Raw genomic sequence first — 16,283 nt, forward strand, 5'->3', positions numbered from 1 at the left:
GTTCTTATCTAAATATAAAGTATATATAAAAAATACTTTCGAAAACAAACACGGTTTTCGTTGTCATTGTGAGAGATATATTCATAAAAATGAACATAAAAAAAATGATTGACGGACACAAAAGCTATTAATAAGGATGGTACTTAACCATAATGATAATCTTGCCCCTTATGGTACACCAGACAGAAAAAGAACTCTGGGGAACAGCTCTGCCCTAAGGAGGATTTCCCCGTTTACATGTCCACGCCCTTAGGGTCCCTGTCCTTGTCCTTACTCGCTCCTTTAAAAGTAGTCCCATTGGCCAAAGGAGTCAGGCAGCCTCAGCCCTTCGCTGGAAGACCATGAATGCTCTGGTAATTTGAGATTCTCGTTTTCGTCTGTGAAAAGATTCTTTCTAATTTGTTCCAACTGAAGAAAGTAGTAAACTCATTCATTATTGACATTTATAATGCCACTTGTTTCGAATTTGCAAATATAAATGCAATTTATGTTAGAATTGCTGATTGTTGCAATTTTTGTTGAATTCATTGTCAGTTGCAATGCATTATTATGGAACTGGAATTCAGTTCAAATAAGATAAAATTGTTCGATTTTCTCGGAGGAAGTAATTTGATTTAGTTTTTCAAATTAATTTCAGGTAAATTTAATCTAAATTTAAAAATAAACTTTTTCTTTTTTATGCTCCACAGACAATACTTTCTCTTGCTGCCATAGCTGCGTGCAGCAGTACCCAGATTTTAGGGTACCCAGGGATCTATGGGGCATACCCAGGATTCTACTGAGGCCTCCTTCTCCAAGGGTACAAAGGGTTCTTTCCTGCTGCTGCCTCACTGCCCGTGGCTCAAGAGCCCTTTGCTTATAGCGGTGTGACTCCTGTAGCCCATAATGGCCTCCCTTACACCCCTGTAGCTCCTATCCAGACCCAACACCACGCCCAGGATGAGTTCGGCCAGTACTCCTTCGGGTACACCGGAGGTCCTTCTGCGCATTCTGAGACCCGCGATGCCTTCGGCGTCATTAGGGATCATTCAACTACTTCGACTCCGATGGCAAGGTCCAGACCCAGCACTACGTGGCCGACGCCCTTGGCTTCCACGTCTCTGCCACCAACCTCCCCATGGCTCCCGACGCCCCTGAGGCCCCAGCTCCCTTGGCTCTTCCAGGACCACTGCCAGACCCAGTTCAGGACACCCCAGAGGTTGCCGCCGCTAAGGGCGCCTTCAGGGCCGCTTTCGACGAGGCTGCTACTGCAGCTGCTGCCGCTCCTGATGCCCACAAATAAACAAATTGTTTGTTTGTTTGTGTGTTCTTAAGGCTATCTCATCTTCCATGAACAGGCGACGTAGAGCTCCGTAGTCTTCAGTCAGCTCACCAGCTTCTCTTTTTGAGGGAGGCCAGTGAAGTGACGGGACTTGGCGTTGACTCGCCTTCACTTGTGTACTTACTGTAGAGAGATATTCAGCCACCTATCTAAAAGGAGGTTGTCTAGATCTTACCTTCTAATCCAGTGCCATACAAAGAGGAGCTAAATGGCAACCACATCCTGTACTAATCAGTGATCACTTTGCCATTGAAGTAACACTCGAATTGCAGAAATACCCACCTCCTCCTCCGCCCCTAAAAAGGTGGAACCCAGAGTTTGCTAACTGGGAAAAATTCAAAACAGCCAAAACAGAGTGGGCTTTGGAATATATCAAACACCCGCATAATGATGTTTCCACCCTATCTACCGACTTCAGCAAACAACTAGAGGTAGCAGCCAGTGTATCCATGCCACAAAAAAAGTACTCTGAGAAGAAACATGCTGATGCCTGGTACTATAACAGCCGCATCAAAGAAATGAATGCTAGAATAAACAGGACTAGGAAACTTCTCAGAAGACACAGAACTGATGAACTACATAATCTACTTGTAGAGATCATCAAGCATTCTGTACAAGTATCACTGGAAGTAAAACTAGACAAATGGTACTCATGATGCAACGAGGTCAACTTCAGCACATCCCTAGCCAAAATGTGGGGCTGGTTTAACAAAGTCTCTGGGAAATATAATACACCCAGAGTTACACACCCAGACCCATTAGCTGAAGCCAAGAGGATTGCTAACAACTTTGCGGACAGAGCAAAAAGCATCAATCTACCTCTGCCAACCATCAACAGGCCGAGAACTCTGCTCCCAATCAGGAACAACGTCATAGAAGCCGCCTGCAACATGGTAGATGACACTGATCACCCCTATACCATGGAAGAACTAAATACGGCCCTATCAAAAGGCAGGAAGGACACTGCTCCTGGAGCCGATCTCATCACATAAAGCATGCTGAGGAACATGGGAAACCATGCCAAATTGGTCTACCTGCATCTGATTAACAGGACCCTTACGGAAAGACTACGTCCAACCACATGGAACCAGCAGGACAATAAACCTATTCCGAAACCTAAGGACCCAAATACCTACAGACCTATAGCTTTGATAAGCTGCATAGAGAAAGTAGCTGAGAGAAGGGTACTCAATAGACTGCAGTGGAAAATAGGCCAACTACATCATCGCCTATATGCCTACAGAAATGGAATAGGCACTCAAGAATGCATCACAGATGTCCTCTCAACAATTAACGACAAAAAAGCTTTTGTCATATTCCTTGATCTCGAGAAAGCCTTTGAGCTAGCTAGCTCACCAGCTATACTCTTCATACTTGTTAAAAAAGAGTGAAAGGACACTTATTGGCCTGGACTCGAAACTACACACAAAATCGAGAGGCCAGAGTCACTTTCCAAGGAAAAACCACTGAGTTCATCCCCCTAGAAAATGGAACACCACAAGGAGGCATACTCAGCCCCTACCTGTTCAATCTACTGATGGAGAACTTAGCCACTCTAAAACTCCCAAAAGGAGTGGAGATATTCATAAATGCAGATGACATATGCATAGTATGCCCAAACAAAGCTCATGCCAGAAATATCACTCAAAAAGCTCTAGACATGATCCAAGCCAAATGCAATGATCTTGGCCTGAAGATCAATACCAACAAAACCAAAGCAATGGCTATAAAACGCTCGCAAAACCCTCAAAACTTCACACTGAGAGCTGAGGATATCGAATGGGTGAGTCAATTCATGTACCTTGGGGTAATCATTAGCAAAACCCTGTCAGCAGCTAATGAAGTAACCTACCTCAGAGAGAAGACAAAAATCCGTCTATCAGCTATGAAACGCATCTAATAACCTCCTAAGGCTGTTTTACCTACAAGCAATTCGATCCCACATTGATTATGCAGCACCCACACTTACTGCCTTGACCAACACTCAAAAAGCATCACTAGAAGTAGTCCAAAACAATGCCATGAGACTCATCAGTGGCTCTCCAATGTGGACAAGACTCTGCCTACTCAGAGCAGAAACTAACCTAATCTCCCTGTCAGCCAGAATTGACATAAGGAATAGCAGCATTATATTCAAGTCAATCATCGCAAAGAGAAAAAGCCCACTCAATGATAAAATAAAAAAGCTTCTACCTCTTGCTGAAGAACTAGATCCGCCCAGCTCCCATGCAAAGAAACTACTGGATACACTCAGAAGAATGCAGATGCAAAACGAGGCTCACAAAATCAAGGGACAACAAATGTATGAGGGCTACATCCCTCCTGCTCCCTGGGCATGTGATCCCATCAAATACAACTTCACTATCCTACCAGCAGCAAGCAAGGCTCTTTGCACGCCAGAGCAACTCAATGCAGCTGCAAAAAATGCAACCAGGAACACTCCAGCGCCTCATACCTACTACACAGATGGATCAGTTGACCGTGCAATCCCTGCAGCTATCTCTACATCAGGATACGAAGCAAACTGGAGACTTTCCAACCATGCCTCCACATTGCAAACTGAACTAGTGGCCATTGCAAAAGCCCTAGAACACTCTGCCAATCAACAAAACGGGAACACAACGATCCATACAGATTCCAGAGGAGCCACGATTTCCCTCAGCAACAAGGAACCTACAGAGAATGTGTACCTCATCACTGCAATTAAATTCTTAGCTCTGCTCCACCAAAGAAACAAAAGGCAAGTCACCTTGAATTGGATACCAAGTCATACAGGAATCTCTGGCAACGACGAGGCCGACCACCTAGCTAAATCGGCCTTAATGTGCCAAGCTATCAGCATTACTCTGCAACAGTCATTAAAAACCATTCAAAATAAAATGGCTACCTACTGCAACATTCAAAAGACTAGTGAAGTTAAAAGAGCCTTTCTTGATGGCTCAAGATCTGCAAAGTGGTACATTGAAGCTACAAACATATTACCACACCCAATTGCAAGACAAACACCTCGCCAGGACACAGTAATTATTTGCAGACTGCGACTGGGATATCTATGCAACTGACAGATCATCTTAGATAATGGCTAAGACCCTGCAGCACAGCATAGACTAATTAGACAATGCAAGTACTGTAATCAGGACACAGAAGAACCTTTACAGCACTATCTACAGCAATGTCAGGAAACAAGCATACTTCGGCAGGATCTTAATCCCAATACTCCTCCTACTGCAACAGAAATTGTCAAGCATATTATTGACAATCACAATACCCTCTCAGCATTTCTCCGGAGTTACCCTCCACGGAGATAACGTTGCAACAAAGTAAACATAAAATCTAAGCGGCAATTAAAAGAGAAACCTTATCCTCTCTACAATTCTGTGCTGGGAGCTGGGGGATTGCTGGTGGCTGCGGGCTTATCTTCCTCTCCTCTGAACTGGCAGCCCGTTGTCGCACAAGCGGCCCGTGTTGCCTGTCTGGGGGTGTGGCCGGGGTCGTCAGTGGTCCTTTTTGACTTCCAGCACATCTTCCCCTCCTCTCGGCTGACGACCAGTTGTCGCACAGCGGCCTGTGTTGTCGGTCAGGGGGTGGGGCAGGGATCGGGGTGGTCTCTTTGACCTCCAACACATTCTTCTCTCTTCAGATGGCAAGCCTTTGTCGCACTGCGGCCTGTGTTGCCATCTACATCTTCATCTCCCTTTATTTGTCTCAAAAATAATCCTTATTTTTAGGTTTTTTTTTTTTTTTTTTTTTTTTTTTAAATTATCTCTCCTTTTTTTTTATCATTTACAGGAACAGGAATTTTATATTCCCCCCTATCTCTACCACTAAAACCGCTACAACTCCTCCTCTTCAGCTCTCTCCTACTTAGCTGAAATCTCACACTATCCCTCTATCTCACACTTAAGCTTAAACCACTATGAAGTTTTTCACTTCACCTATATCAACTTCTCTGACTACAAACTTTCAACTCCTTCCCGAGCTCTCCTACTTATCGGGACTTGCTACTATAACTCTTTATCTCTAACTCAGACTGGAGCCAGTGGGCTCATAGGACGATATTCCACAGTCAATCACTCCTTTTCATACATCCAATCACCACCCAAAACCTATCCCAATATCCTAAAATAAATGTTGCAGAATATCCCCTACCCAACTACCTATCCTAATATATCCTACCCAAACACCTACGTGCTGCAAGATTGCAAAAGCCCGTGTCTGGCCAAAAGGGCCAGGCAATCTTCAACAGAACAACAGAACAAACCAAAGGATTCAGACAGCGTCTGACCTTCGCTGGATCACCATGAATCCTCTGGTAATTTGAGATTCCTTTTCGTCTGTGAAAAGATTCTTTCTTGTGTTCTAACTAAAGAAATTAGTAAAGGCATTCACAAACTGGCATGAGAATGTAGTAGATTCACATACCACTTGTTTTAAATTTGCAAATCGAAATGCAGTTTAAGTTACAATTAATGATAGTTGTATTTTTTGTTAAATTCATTGACTATTGCAATGCATTATTATGCAATTGGATTTCAGTCCAGGTGAGATATAATTATAAAATATTCTTGACAAAGGAAATTAGTGACTTGATTGAGATCTTCACATGATTTTGCTTCGAATTTAATATACATGATATATGTCTTGATATTGAGAATAAACTTTCTTTTTCTTATGCTCCACAGACAGTACTTTCCCTAGCAAGCGTAGCTACGTGCAGCAGTGCGCAGATTTTAGGATACCCAGTAATTTATGGGGCTTACCCAGGACTCTACTCAGGCCTTCTTCCTCAGGAGTACAATTGACTCTTTCCTGCGGCCGCCACACTGCCCATGGCTCAAGCACATTTGACCTATAGCAGCACGGCTCCTGTACCCTACAATGTCATCCCCTACACCCTTGTAGCTCCCATCCAGACCAAGCACCATGTCTAGGATCAGCTCGGTCAGTACTCTTTCGGGGACGCCGGAGGTCCTTTTGCGCGCTCCGAGATCCGCGATGCCTTTGGCGTCGTCAGGGGATCCTACAATTATGTCAACTCCCAAGGCAAGGTCCAGACCTAGCACTACGTGGCCGATGACCTCAACTTCCGCATCTCTGGCACCAACCTGCCCAAAGCCCCTGCTGCTCTAGAACCAGCACCACTGGCTGTCCCTGCTTCAGTAGAGGATACCCGAGAGGTCGCTGCTTCTAAGGCCGCCCATCAAGCTACCCTCAGCGAAGCAGCTGCCTCAGCCGCCATTGCTCCTGCACGTAAGAGGCGTTTCATTGTGGCTACCCGGTCAGGTATCTGCCTTCTCTCCTCTCTGCTTTTCCTATGGCTTCATCTCTCCCTTGACTTATAGCCACCCTGCTCTTGTAGGATCTCCTCTTCAGTACACCGCTGGCTTGGGCGCTATCTCAGCTATCACGCACTATGCCACATCTGCTGGTTTTCCAGCTCTCACTGCCTACAGCACCGGCCGGTAGTGATCACCAACAACACAGCAGCTGCAGCAGCCCCAAGTTCAGTAGTAGACTGAGTCCTTCGAGTACCAGTCTCAAGCTTTCTTTTCCAGATGGTGCAAAAGCGTAGATAACTACTGACAAAGAAAGGAACTGCCTAGTTTCAACCGATCGCCATATGACCAAGCATCTGATGGGCTTTCAACTGTTTAATAAGTAGAACAACAGTTATTTCTAAAAAGAAATTGAAGTTCCAGTCCTTTTCATCTTGGTGTTGACGCAAACGATCTGACCTGTGCATATGTCTGACAGTTCATGTAGTGTTTTCTACTATTATTTTTTTTTTTTTTTTTTTTTTTGCTTTTGTAAGAATCTGATGTTCATTAAATGATTCATTGTAAGAAAAGGTCTATCATTTGTCCATAAATAACTAAATGGAGTAAAAAAAAATATTTAAGGAATCTAAAAAGTCTAATTTCGCAATAATAAAAAATAAGGATATAGTACATAAAATAGCTTTATCTATATCCATCTATATTTAGAAATAGATATATTTCAAGGATGTGATAAAAAATTTGAATACGATAATAACTTTAACATAAATGCTACTACTATTTTTGAGAGATTCTTCATAGGACAATTAAGAAGAAACAGGAAATATATATATGTATACATATATTGTGTATATAAATAGGTAGATATTTATACACACACACACACACACACACACACACACACACACACATATATATATATATATATATATATATATATATATATATATATATATATATATATATATATATATATATATACATTCATACAATCCCTTGATTGTGGTAGGGAAGTTTGTATGATTGATTTTAGAGCGGCTTTTCGCCATGTTAATCATGAGGCCCTTGTTTTCAAACTCAAACAGTTGGGAGCGGGTGGGTCTTTTTTTAGCATCATTACTGAATTTCTTAGTAATAGGTCGCAGAGAGTTGTTGATGGGCACCATAGTGATAGGAATGTGTTTGCTGGTGTTCCTCTGGGTAGTAATCTTGGTCCATTTCTTTTCATACTATATACCCACAACATATAATTTGGTTTAGAAAACAAGCTCGTTGTATATGTAGATAATATTACTCTCTTTGCATCAATTCCATCTCTTGAATGTAGATCTGAGGTTGATGAATCCCTTAATAGAGATCTACCTTGTATGGTGCAAATTGTGGTGCATGAAGTTGAATCCTCACAAAACTCAATGTATGATTTTATGTAGGTCAAGGATTGTGGCTCCTTAACATCCGGATCTCACTATTAATAATTTCTCTTTAACTCTGTATGACTCTTAAAATTGTTGCCTGGATAGGGTAGAGAAGGCTATTCTATCTAAGATGCAGTAGATGTGGGGGAAGTCAACGTGCTGCACATGAGACTTCTGCGTAAGTATGTGAAGCGAGTCAGTTTTCCACAGACGAGACTACCATGTTTTAGCAGTAAAAGGATGATAGTGAAAGCAACTATTGTTTTTATCTTTTTCTGAAACCAACCCTTAATTAAGATAATGGGTCACTGTTGAATTTAAACACACACACACATACACACACTTACCATAACACATGTATGTGCTCAAGTGAGTATATATAAACATCTTATAATTCTTATCCATGCTTTATCACTTCAGTGAGTATCATGAATAATTCATAATTTTTAATCATGTTATTAACATAACACAAATATCATAAAAAATTCCATCCTATCAGTTAGCACAGAAAATACCAACTATTTTCAAGGAAAATAAGCTTCAAAGACTTTGTTTGGACTTATCTTCCCCCTATGTTGACCTCAGTTTCCAATTGGGTATTAGAGTGAAAAGTATTACAATAGATTTCAAGGAAACATGCTACAGTGTTCAATTTCTCTCTTCCCCCCCCACCCCCACCCCCACCCCCGCCACAATCCCATGACCCATGCTCGGGGTTAGGCTGGTAAACTCGGGATTTTTGGGGGCTTAACCATTTAAAGGTTTAAAGGCCGCTCATGAATGGCAGAGGCAAGGGACAGTGAGATTTCCCAATCAAGCAAGACAATGCCCTAGAGACTGACTATATATATCTTATGATCAGCGCCCAAGACCCCTATACATCCTAGCTGGGACGAGTGAGAGCCAGGTAATGGCTGCTGATGACTCAGCAGATAAACCTGTAAGCTCCACCAAACCCCCATCCTTAGCTCACAAGGATGGTGAGGTTGCAGAGACAAAGAGAAATAACGAATTTGAGTGGGGCTCAAAGTCTGGCGTTCATAAGTCAAGGACGTTATCACACCGACCACCACAACCCTAAAAAAAAAGAGATATCTAACTATCTATCTATATACGCAGACATATACATATTGTATATATATATATATATATATATATATATATATATATATATATATATATATATATATATATATATATATATATATATATATGTGTGTGTGTGTGTGTGTGCGTATGTATATATGTATGTACGTATGTACAGTATGTATGTTCAAAGTAAAATGAATGATCCCTATGTTATTCAACCTTTATCAGCTGAATCACGGATGAAGTCCTTATGCTAAAATCTTCTATTACATTATTTGCTTCTTGTACTTACACAGAAGACTCATATGCAGCACGTCAAGCTCTATGCAGTGTAGATCCTCTCTATCTTCCTTGCACTCGAAAGCATCCTGGATGTTGAGGTTTTTTTTTTTAATGCCTCCTTAGCACCATCTCTTCAGAATCTTCTCAATACAGAAGTTTCTTCTTTTTAAGACTTATATATTCACATTCCACCCCTGTCCAATGATTTTGATTCCCACATGCTATAAAAACATTTATTTCTACAGATTAAACATATTTTCTATTCAACATCCAAACTTCCATTCCATAAAGGACACTTGGTTTAACTTTCTTTTCATACATATAAACCAAAGCTTATATCCATCTATGCTTTCTGTAGGATATGTTACACCAGGCAGAATAAAGCTCTGGGGAACAGCTCTGCCCTAAGGAGGACTTTCCCCGTTTCCCAGGGGACAAACCGTTAAGGAGACAAGACAACTTTTTTTCCTTATTCAGGTAAGAAGAAGACTGAATATGCAGGTAAAGAGGGTCGGACCCGTTTCGATTGAGTTACCCTACCCAGGTTGGGACCTTGAATCGCACCGCCTATATAAAGGGCGTCTTGGTCATCTACTGATTCCCGTAGAGTTTTGCCACAATGTCTGTTTTTCATCTGGGATATTCGGAATGAAAATATTATCCAAAAGCCAGCAGACATTATGAAGACTATTTCAACGATCTATCATGTGACTGTGATAGTTGTGTGTCATACCAGCAGCAGCGTGCTTATATGTTTAACCTCATCGCCGAACACACCACTGATATTGTAGACCAAGATGTGTTTCATCACCATATCAGATGTAGATGTGAGGGGTGCAAAGACGCCTCTGACAAGCTTAATAACTTCAACAATCAAGTGAAAACGAAAGCAGCTGCCAAGGAATGGACTAAACCCCTCCTAAGAGAAGGAAGACTCCTAAAAATCCTTTACCAGTGCCAGTACCAGCCCCATCATTGCCAATTATGACTCCAAGGACTAAGAGCACAGACTCGTCCTTGTCTGTCCCTACAACTCCTCAGCAGTCGTGTGCAACAGCAGTCAACCCTTCAACCTACGTTCCTGACTCCTCCAATGCCATGGAGACTGAACAGGGGGCCCACCCCACGGACTGCAACTGCACAGATTGCCTTCAGACAATCCTGCAAGAAGCCACTGCCATTGCAGAGAACATCCCAGCTACACAGCCAAAGAAGCCTCTGCCGAGGTTTCGGCTTTCACAAATGGACAACAAGCTCTCCTATGCCTCTGTTGCTGCCATGGCTGCTAAGCCAGGCATGCAACTCACTGCAAGACCCAACGGGAAAGGTGATCTTATCATCTACCGCAAGGAGGTTGAGACAGCCAGATTCCTTCAGGAAGACCCCACTTTAACGCTGCTGGATCCTGCTTTTATCCGGAAGAAAGCTGTCATCACCAGGTATCCTGTGTCGATGCCTATCTCCATTGCAAAGTCGTGCAGCAACATTGACTGTGCTGTTCGCTGCACAAGCAAAGATGACGTTCCAGTTCGACGTCTCATTGCCACCTTTATAGGTCCAGTTCCCTCCAAACTGGATTTAGGAGTCCGGGGAACTTTCCCCATTGAAGAATATACACCTGAGCCCCTTCGATGCTATAGATGCCAACGCTTTGGACATCATAAAGAAGAATGCAGAGGCCCCATCATCTGCGGTGTCTGCAGCCAGCAACATTGCACAGAAGTGTGTATTAAGGCCCACAAAGAAGGACAACACACCACATCTAAGTGCCCCAATTGTTCCAGGCCACACCATGCTTGGAATAAGCGCTGCCCAGAACGTCTCAAGAGGATAGCAGCTATGAAGAATACACCCTCTCCAAACCAAAGGAAACCAGCTTCAATCCAACCACTGAAAGACCAGAGAACTCCTCGCCAGAAAAGACCGCGTCAGCCAGCTACTGCTCCTACACCTGCACCTGCAACTGCTCCTAATAAGGACCAGCAACGACCTGCAACTGCTCCTCATAAGGACCAGCACCGACCTGTAACTGCTCCTCATAAGGACCAGCACCGACCACCAACTGTTCCTCATAAGGATCAGCACCGACCTGCAACTGCTCCTCATAAGGAACAGCACCGACCAGCAACTGTTCCTCATAAGGATCAGCACCGACCTGCAGCTGCTCCTCATAACCAGCAACGACCCACATCCTCATTCCCTTCCCAAACCTTGGCTCAAGAAATTGAGTCTCTCACCTTGCAAGACCTCATACCTATCGCCTTCCAGATCCTTACTAGAGTCCTTTCCTTATCCTCGACCTCCACCTTCCTGCAACAATTCCAGTTTCCAGCCACAGAACAGGGATAAGCCTCTTTGCTTAAACCTACTCCTATTCTCTCCTACTGAAAATCCTTCTCTCCTCTCCCAGTCTCTCCTACTTACTGGGACTTGCTGCTATCAATACTTTTTCTCTAACTAAAACTCTCCTCTCCCAGTCTCTCCTACTTACTGGGACTTGCTGCTATCAATACTTTTTCTCTAACTAAAACTTTTCTTTCGTGGACCTAAAAAGGAGTCCCCTTTTTCGGGTTACTTTCTGCCCCTTTCCATGTCTTGTCAAATCCCTCCTTCATCCCTCATCCTGCATCCTTTTTCCTGTTCCTGACTCATTCAAATCCAACCTTTCCATTTTAATACACCAATTTTTTCTCCTTTAGGAGTTCTTATTCCAGATTGCTATCCTCTTACGGGCTGTCCAGGACAAGAGCCCGTGTAATGCTACAGGCATGGCAATCTTCACCAACCAACCAACCATCTACTGGCAGACAGCTCCGAATCGGTGGGTCCTCAACATGAATCCCTTGGTACGTAGATGCATAGGGAAGGGAGTTAAGCGATAATTGTGTTCTAACTATATTTAATTCTTAGGATTTTGTATATTTTGGCTATTTCAAAAGTTTACCCTAAATTTAGGAGCAAGTGTGTTTTGGCTCTTAGTATCAGACGTCGGACCTCAACTAATTTCAAAAATTAAAATTAGAAGTTATTGAGTATTATTGGTTAATCCTCGATCTCGCTTTTAAAATTCCATTGGCTATTTCTTGTCGACATTGGATGTAAAATAATTTGAATTGGATTTAAAATGTTGTGGTTATTCTTAACAGCCTTTAAACCAATAAGGAGTTCAAGCCATAAAAAGTGGGTTATTTAATTCAAATGGTTTTATGCTTTTCATTAAAAATAGTTTATTGTTAACAATGTATTAGGCTAAGATTTTTTTTTTTACATTGACTGGTCAACGCCTTGAATTAAAATTCCTCAATTTCAATGTAAGAATATTATCGTGAAATACTTCGGAAATGTGATGCTATGAAAATTAGAAAAATTAAACACATATATTCTTCTGTATATTTGAGCTGATCATGAAATACTCTACAAATATTTTTGGACGCTACAAAGACATGTCTATTCATTATAAACGTAGAATGGCATGGCCAAGTACTATATATATATATATATATATATATATATATATATATATATATATATATATATATATATATATATATATATATATATATATATATATATATATATATATTGTGCGTTTACATATGTATGTGTTAATTTAATATGTTGGATATAGAGGCAAAATTTATTTCGGCCAAAGAGAGTTTAGATGATAAGGGTCTGGTATGCTTATGACTATTGTCAAAAGTTATACTATTTTTAGTTTTACTAAATAAATACAAAATATTTACTTGCTATTTCTTCCTGACTATCCGCCTATTACATCCTGTTTCATTTGAATCTGCATAAAAAAAGAACTGGTATTTTGAGAAACAGTTGTGCATCCTGTTTGATAAGGTTCACATATGACTTTTCCAAATACACCAGGAGATTTGTTACACTATCAACACAAACTTATAGGGAAACACTAGAATAAAGTGAATGAAATTTGAAGCAAAGTCTACATTTAACAATGTTGTTTGGCTCTTACTGGGAGCCAGTAGGTAGTAGTTTGGCCAGGGCACCTATCGCCCGTTGAGATACTACTACTAGAGAGTTATTGGGTCCTTTGACTGGCTAAACAGTACTACTTAGATTCCTCTCTCGGGTTACAGTTCATTTTCACTCTGCCTACACATGCACAGAATAGTCTGGTCTATTTTCTATATATTATCCTCTGTCCTCATACACCTGACAACACTGAGATTATCAAACAATGCTTCGCTCAAGGGATTAACTACTGTAATGTAATTGTTCAGTGGCTACTTTCTTCTTGGTAAGGGTACAACAGACTTTTTAGCTATGGAAAGACGCTCTTCTAGGAGAATGTCGCTCCAAAATCAAACCATTGTTCTCTAGACTGAGGTGGTGTCATAGCCTATGTACCATGGTTTTCCACTGTTTGGGGTAGAGTTCTCTTACTTGAGGGTACAGTCGGGCACACTATTCGATCTTATTTCTCTGCCTAAGTTTTTTTTTATAGTATATATATGAAATGTTTATCATAATGTGGTTACTGTTCTTAAAATATTCAATTTTAATTATCTATTACTTCTCTTGTAGTTTATTTCCTTATTTCTTTCCTCACTGGGCTATTTTCCCTGTTGAAGACGTTGGGATTATAGCATCCTGTTTTTCCAACTAGAGTTATAGCTTATGAAGTAATAATAATAATAATAATAATAATAATAATAATAATAATAATAATAATAATGAAACAGGGAGGGTAACTGTGTTCAGTACAGTTATGAAACAGAACATTTTGAATTCTATTCTATATGCCCTTTTTTGTAGGCCTACATTGCATTAGGAAAAAGTCACATTTCTAATGTTTAATTTACTGTAATTAATTTTGCTGTGAATTAGTTAATACTATTTTATTTTGCTAGATGCTGTATTCAAATTTTAAAGATTAAATCACCCTGTTAAATTGGCAACAGTGGGCTCTGTTTTATGTGAAATTTGTATCAAAGTTTCCTGAAGCCGATTGAGGAAACATGCAAATGGAAATAGTCTCATATTTTCTACGGATCACCAAAATTATTTCACGGAGCGCCAGTGGTCCGTGGACCACAGGTTGGCAACCGTTGATATATAGTATACCAAGGTATACAGTATGTCCAGCCCTCATCCGATTCCTTCATGTAAAGTCCGTTCCTTGCTAATGTTCTGCCACTTGCTCTACTTAACTCTTTCTATGCCTTTATTTCCTTCTGTCGCCTATAACTCACACATTTTATTTTTCCACCCACATATTTATTCCGATTTCCCCTTGATCTAACTGACTTAACACAATTTGATCTATTTCAGACAGTAAAATTTGTTTTCTTTTTCTCGTCTCTATATGACAAACCCCATCACTGTTTTCTTTGTTTTTGAGCGTTTCTGGTTAACTGAGTGTTTCTGGAGAAGAAATCTGTGTGGTATAGAAAATAGAGGGCTTAAAGCCACCAGACTGAAAATTTAGCCGGAAATGGCATGCTCCTTTGGGCTATCTCGAATTTTTATTCGATTCGGTAATTTTGGGTTGGGGAAACTAAGATTTTAATATCTGAGCATCCATTAGACCTAGGACAATAATTTAGCACTCGATATGTTAGTTGTTGTAGATGAAATATACTTTTTGCATATTAGTGAAAAAACAAGGTCATATGGGGTGAAATGTTACCTACAAGTGGACATGGCCCTGAATTCGGCATACCATTGGGAAAATGTCAGTTGTGCCGTGGAAACAGTAGGTTTTGGTTTAATTTTCCTTTATTTATGAGGAAAAGAGATAGATCTAGTTATTCAATCATGGAAATATTGAATTAAGATGCAAGATAGATATACAAGAAAACAAAAAACAATCCATTTATTTTTCATCGTTTTTTTGTGACAATTTTTGTATAACTATAAAAAGATTATAACTATGTGAGGGTAACATGTATTTGGGGAAAATGAGAGCTTTCAATTTAATGTGACGTTTTATAAGAAAACATATCATAAAAATTGATACAAAAATGGGGTCATATGGCATTAATCAATGTCTGGGTTGCCATACATGTTGATTACCAATAGGAGACGTTCTATCTTGGGTATTAGTTGCTTTTGTGCCAAGAAATTATGGTTCAGACAAAGGAAAAACTATTTTGGAAATTTGGAAAGCATTGAACAATAATGGATAAATAAAAACTTTAGATTATTTGAAATATAAATACGATAATCTACGATAATTTTTTTCAAAAACATAGACGATTTTTTAAAAGGCTTCACAAAATTTAACGAAGCTCGCAATTCCATCTTTTGCAGCCAGACCAACGTCAGCTCCCCAGGAACACCATCTCTTGTTCAAAGCAGACCAAATTGTGAAGCTTACACGCTCCTTGAGAAATTTGGTATGTGATCTGCATTGATCCCGAACTCAATTCCATTTGGAGCAGCGCTAATCCTTATTACAAATTGTGGTCTCGAAGCTCCACGTCCTAATCTGCGTTGAACAAATGAGGCCAGTTTTGAAAGTTTTGCATCAACCCCTTTGCAACCTTGGATGCTCAAGTTGCATCGGAGAAAGAAAAAAATGGCATGTATGGGAGTTCAAAAACTTTCATTGCAGAGGAAATGCAAAAGCAATCTCCAACAGATTTTGTAGATTTGAGAATTAATCCCTCATTAGAATATTGGGAGTTAAATGGCCGGATATGATAAGAAATGAAAATATAACAGAAAAGATTACCTGAGTGCCATATGTGGATCAGATCAAGGTGTGGAGTAGATGGAGATGGTTTGGGTAGCCTATGCTCTTCGCACTCCCCAAGAGAGAGTATTTCACCACACATTTAACAGGCTCCACAAGGTACTAGAAGAGTTGGAAGACCCAGGCCTACGTGGCTGAGGACTATGAAGCGTGAAGTCGGAGTTATTGAATGG

General features: G+C 40.7%; 2 pseudogenes; both read left to right on the forward strand.

Moving 5' to 3' along the window:
- The first annotated feature begins 341 nt into the window (after nt 1–341).
- LOC137634895 (cuticle protein 6-like) lies at nt 342–1,282 on the forward strand (annotated as a pseudogene).
- Nucleotides 1,283–3,041: 1,759 nt separating this feature from the next.
- LOC137634896 (cuticle protein 19.8-like) lies at nt 3,042–6,787 on the forward strand (annotated as a pseudogene).
- Nucleotides 6,788–16,283: the final 9,496 nt, after the last annotated feature.

The sequence above is a fragment of the Palaemon carinicauda genome, chromosome 45 (assembly GCF_036898095.1).
Source record: "Palaemon carinicauda isolate YSFRI2023 chromosome 45, ASM3689809v2, whole genome shotgun sequence".
Lineage (NCBI taxonomy): Eukaryota > Metazoa > Arthropoda > Malacostraca > Decapoda > Palaemonidae > Palaemon > Palaemon carinicauda.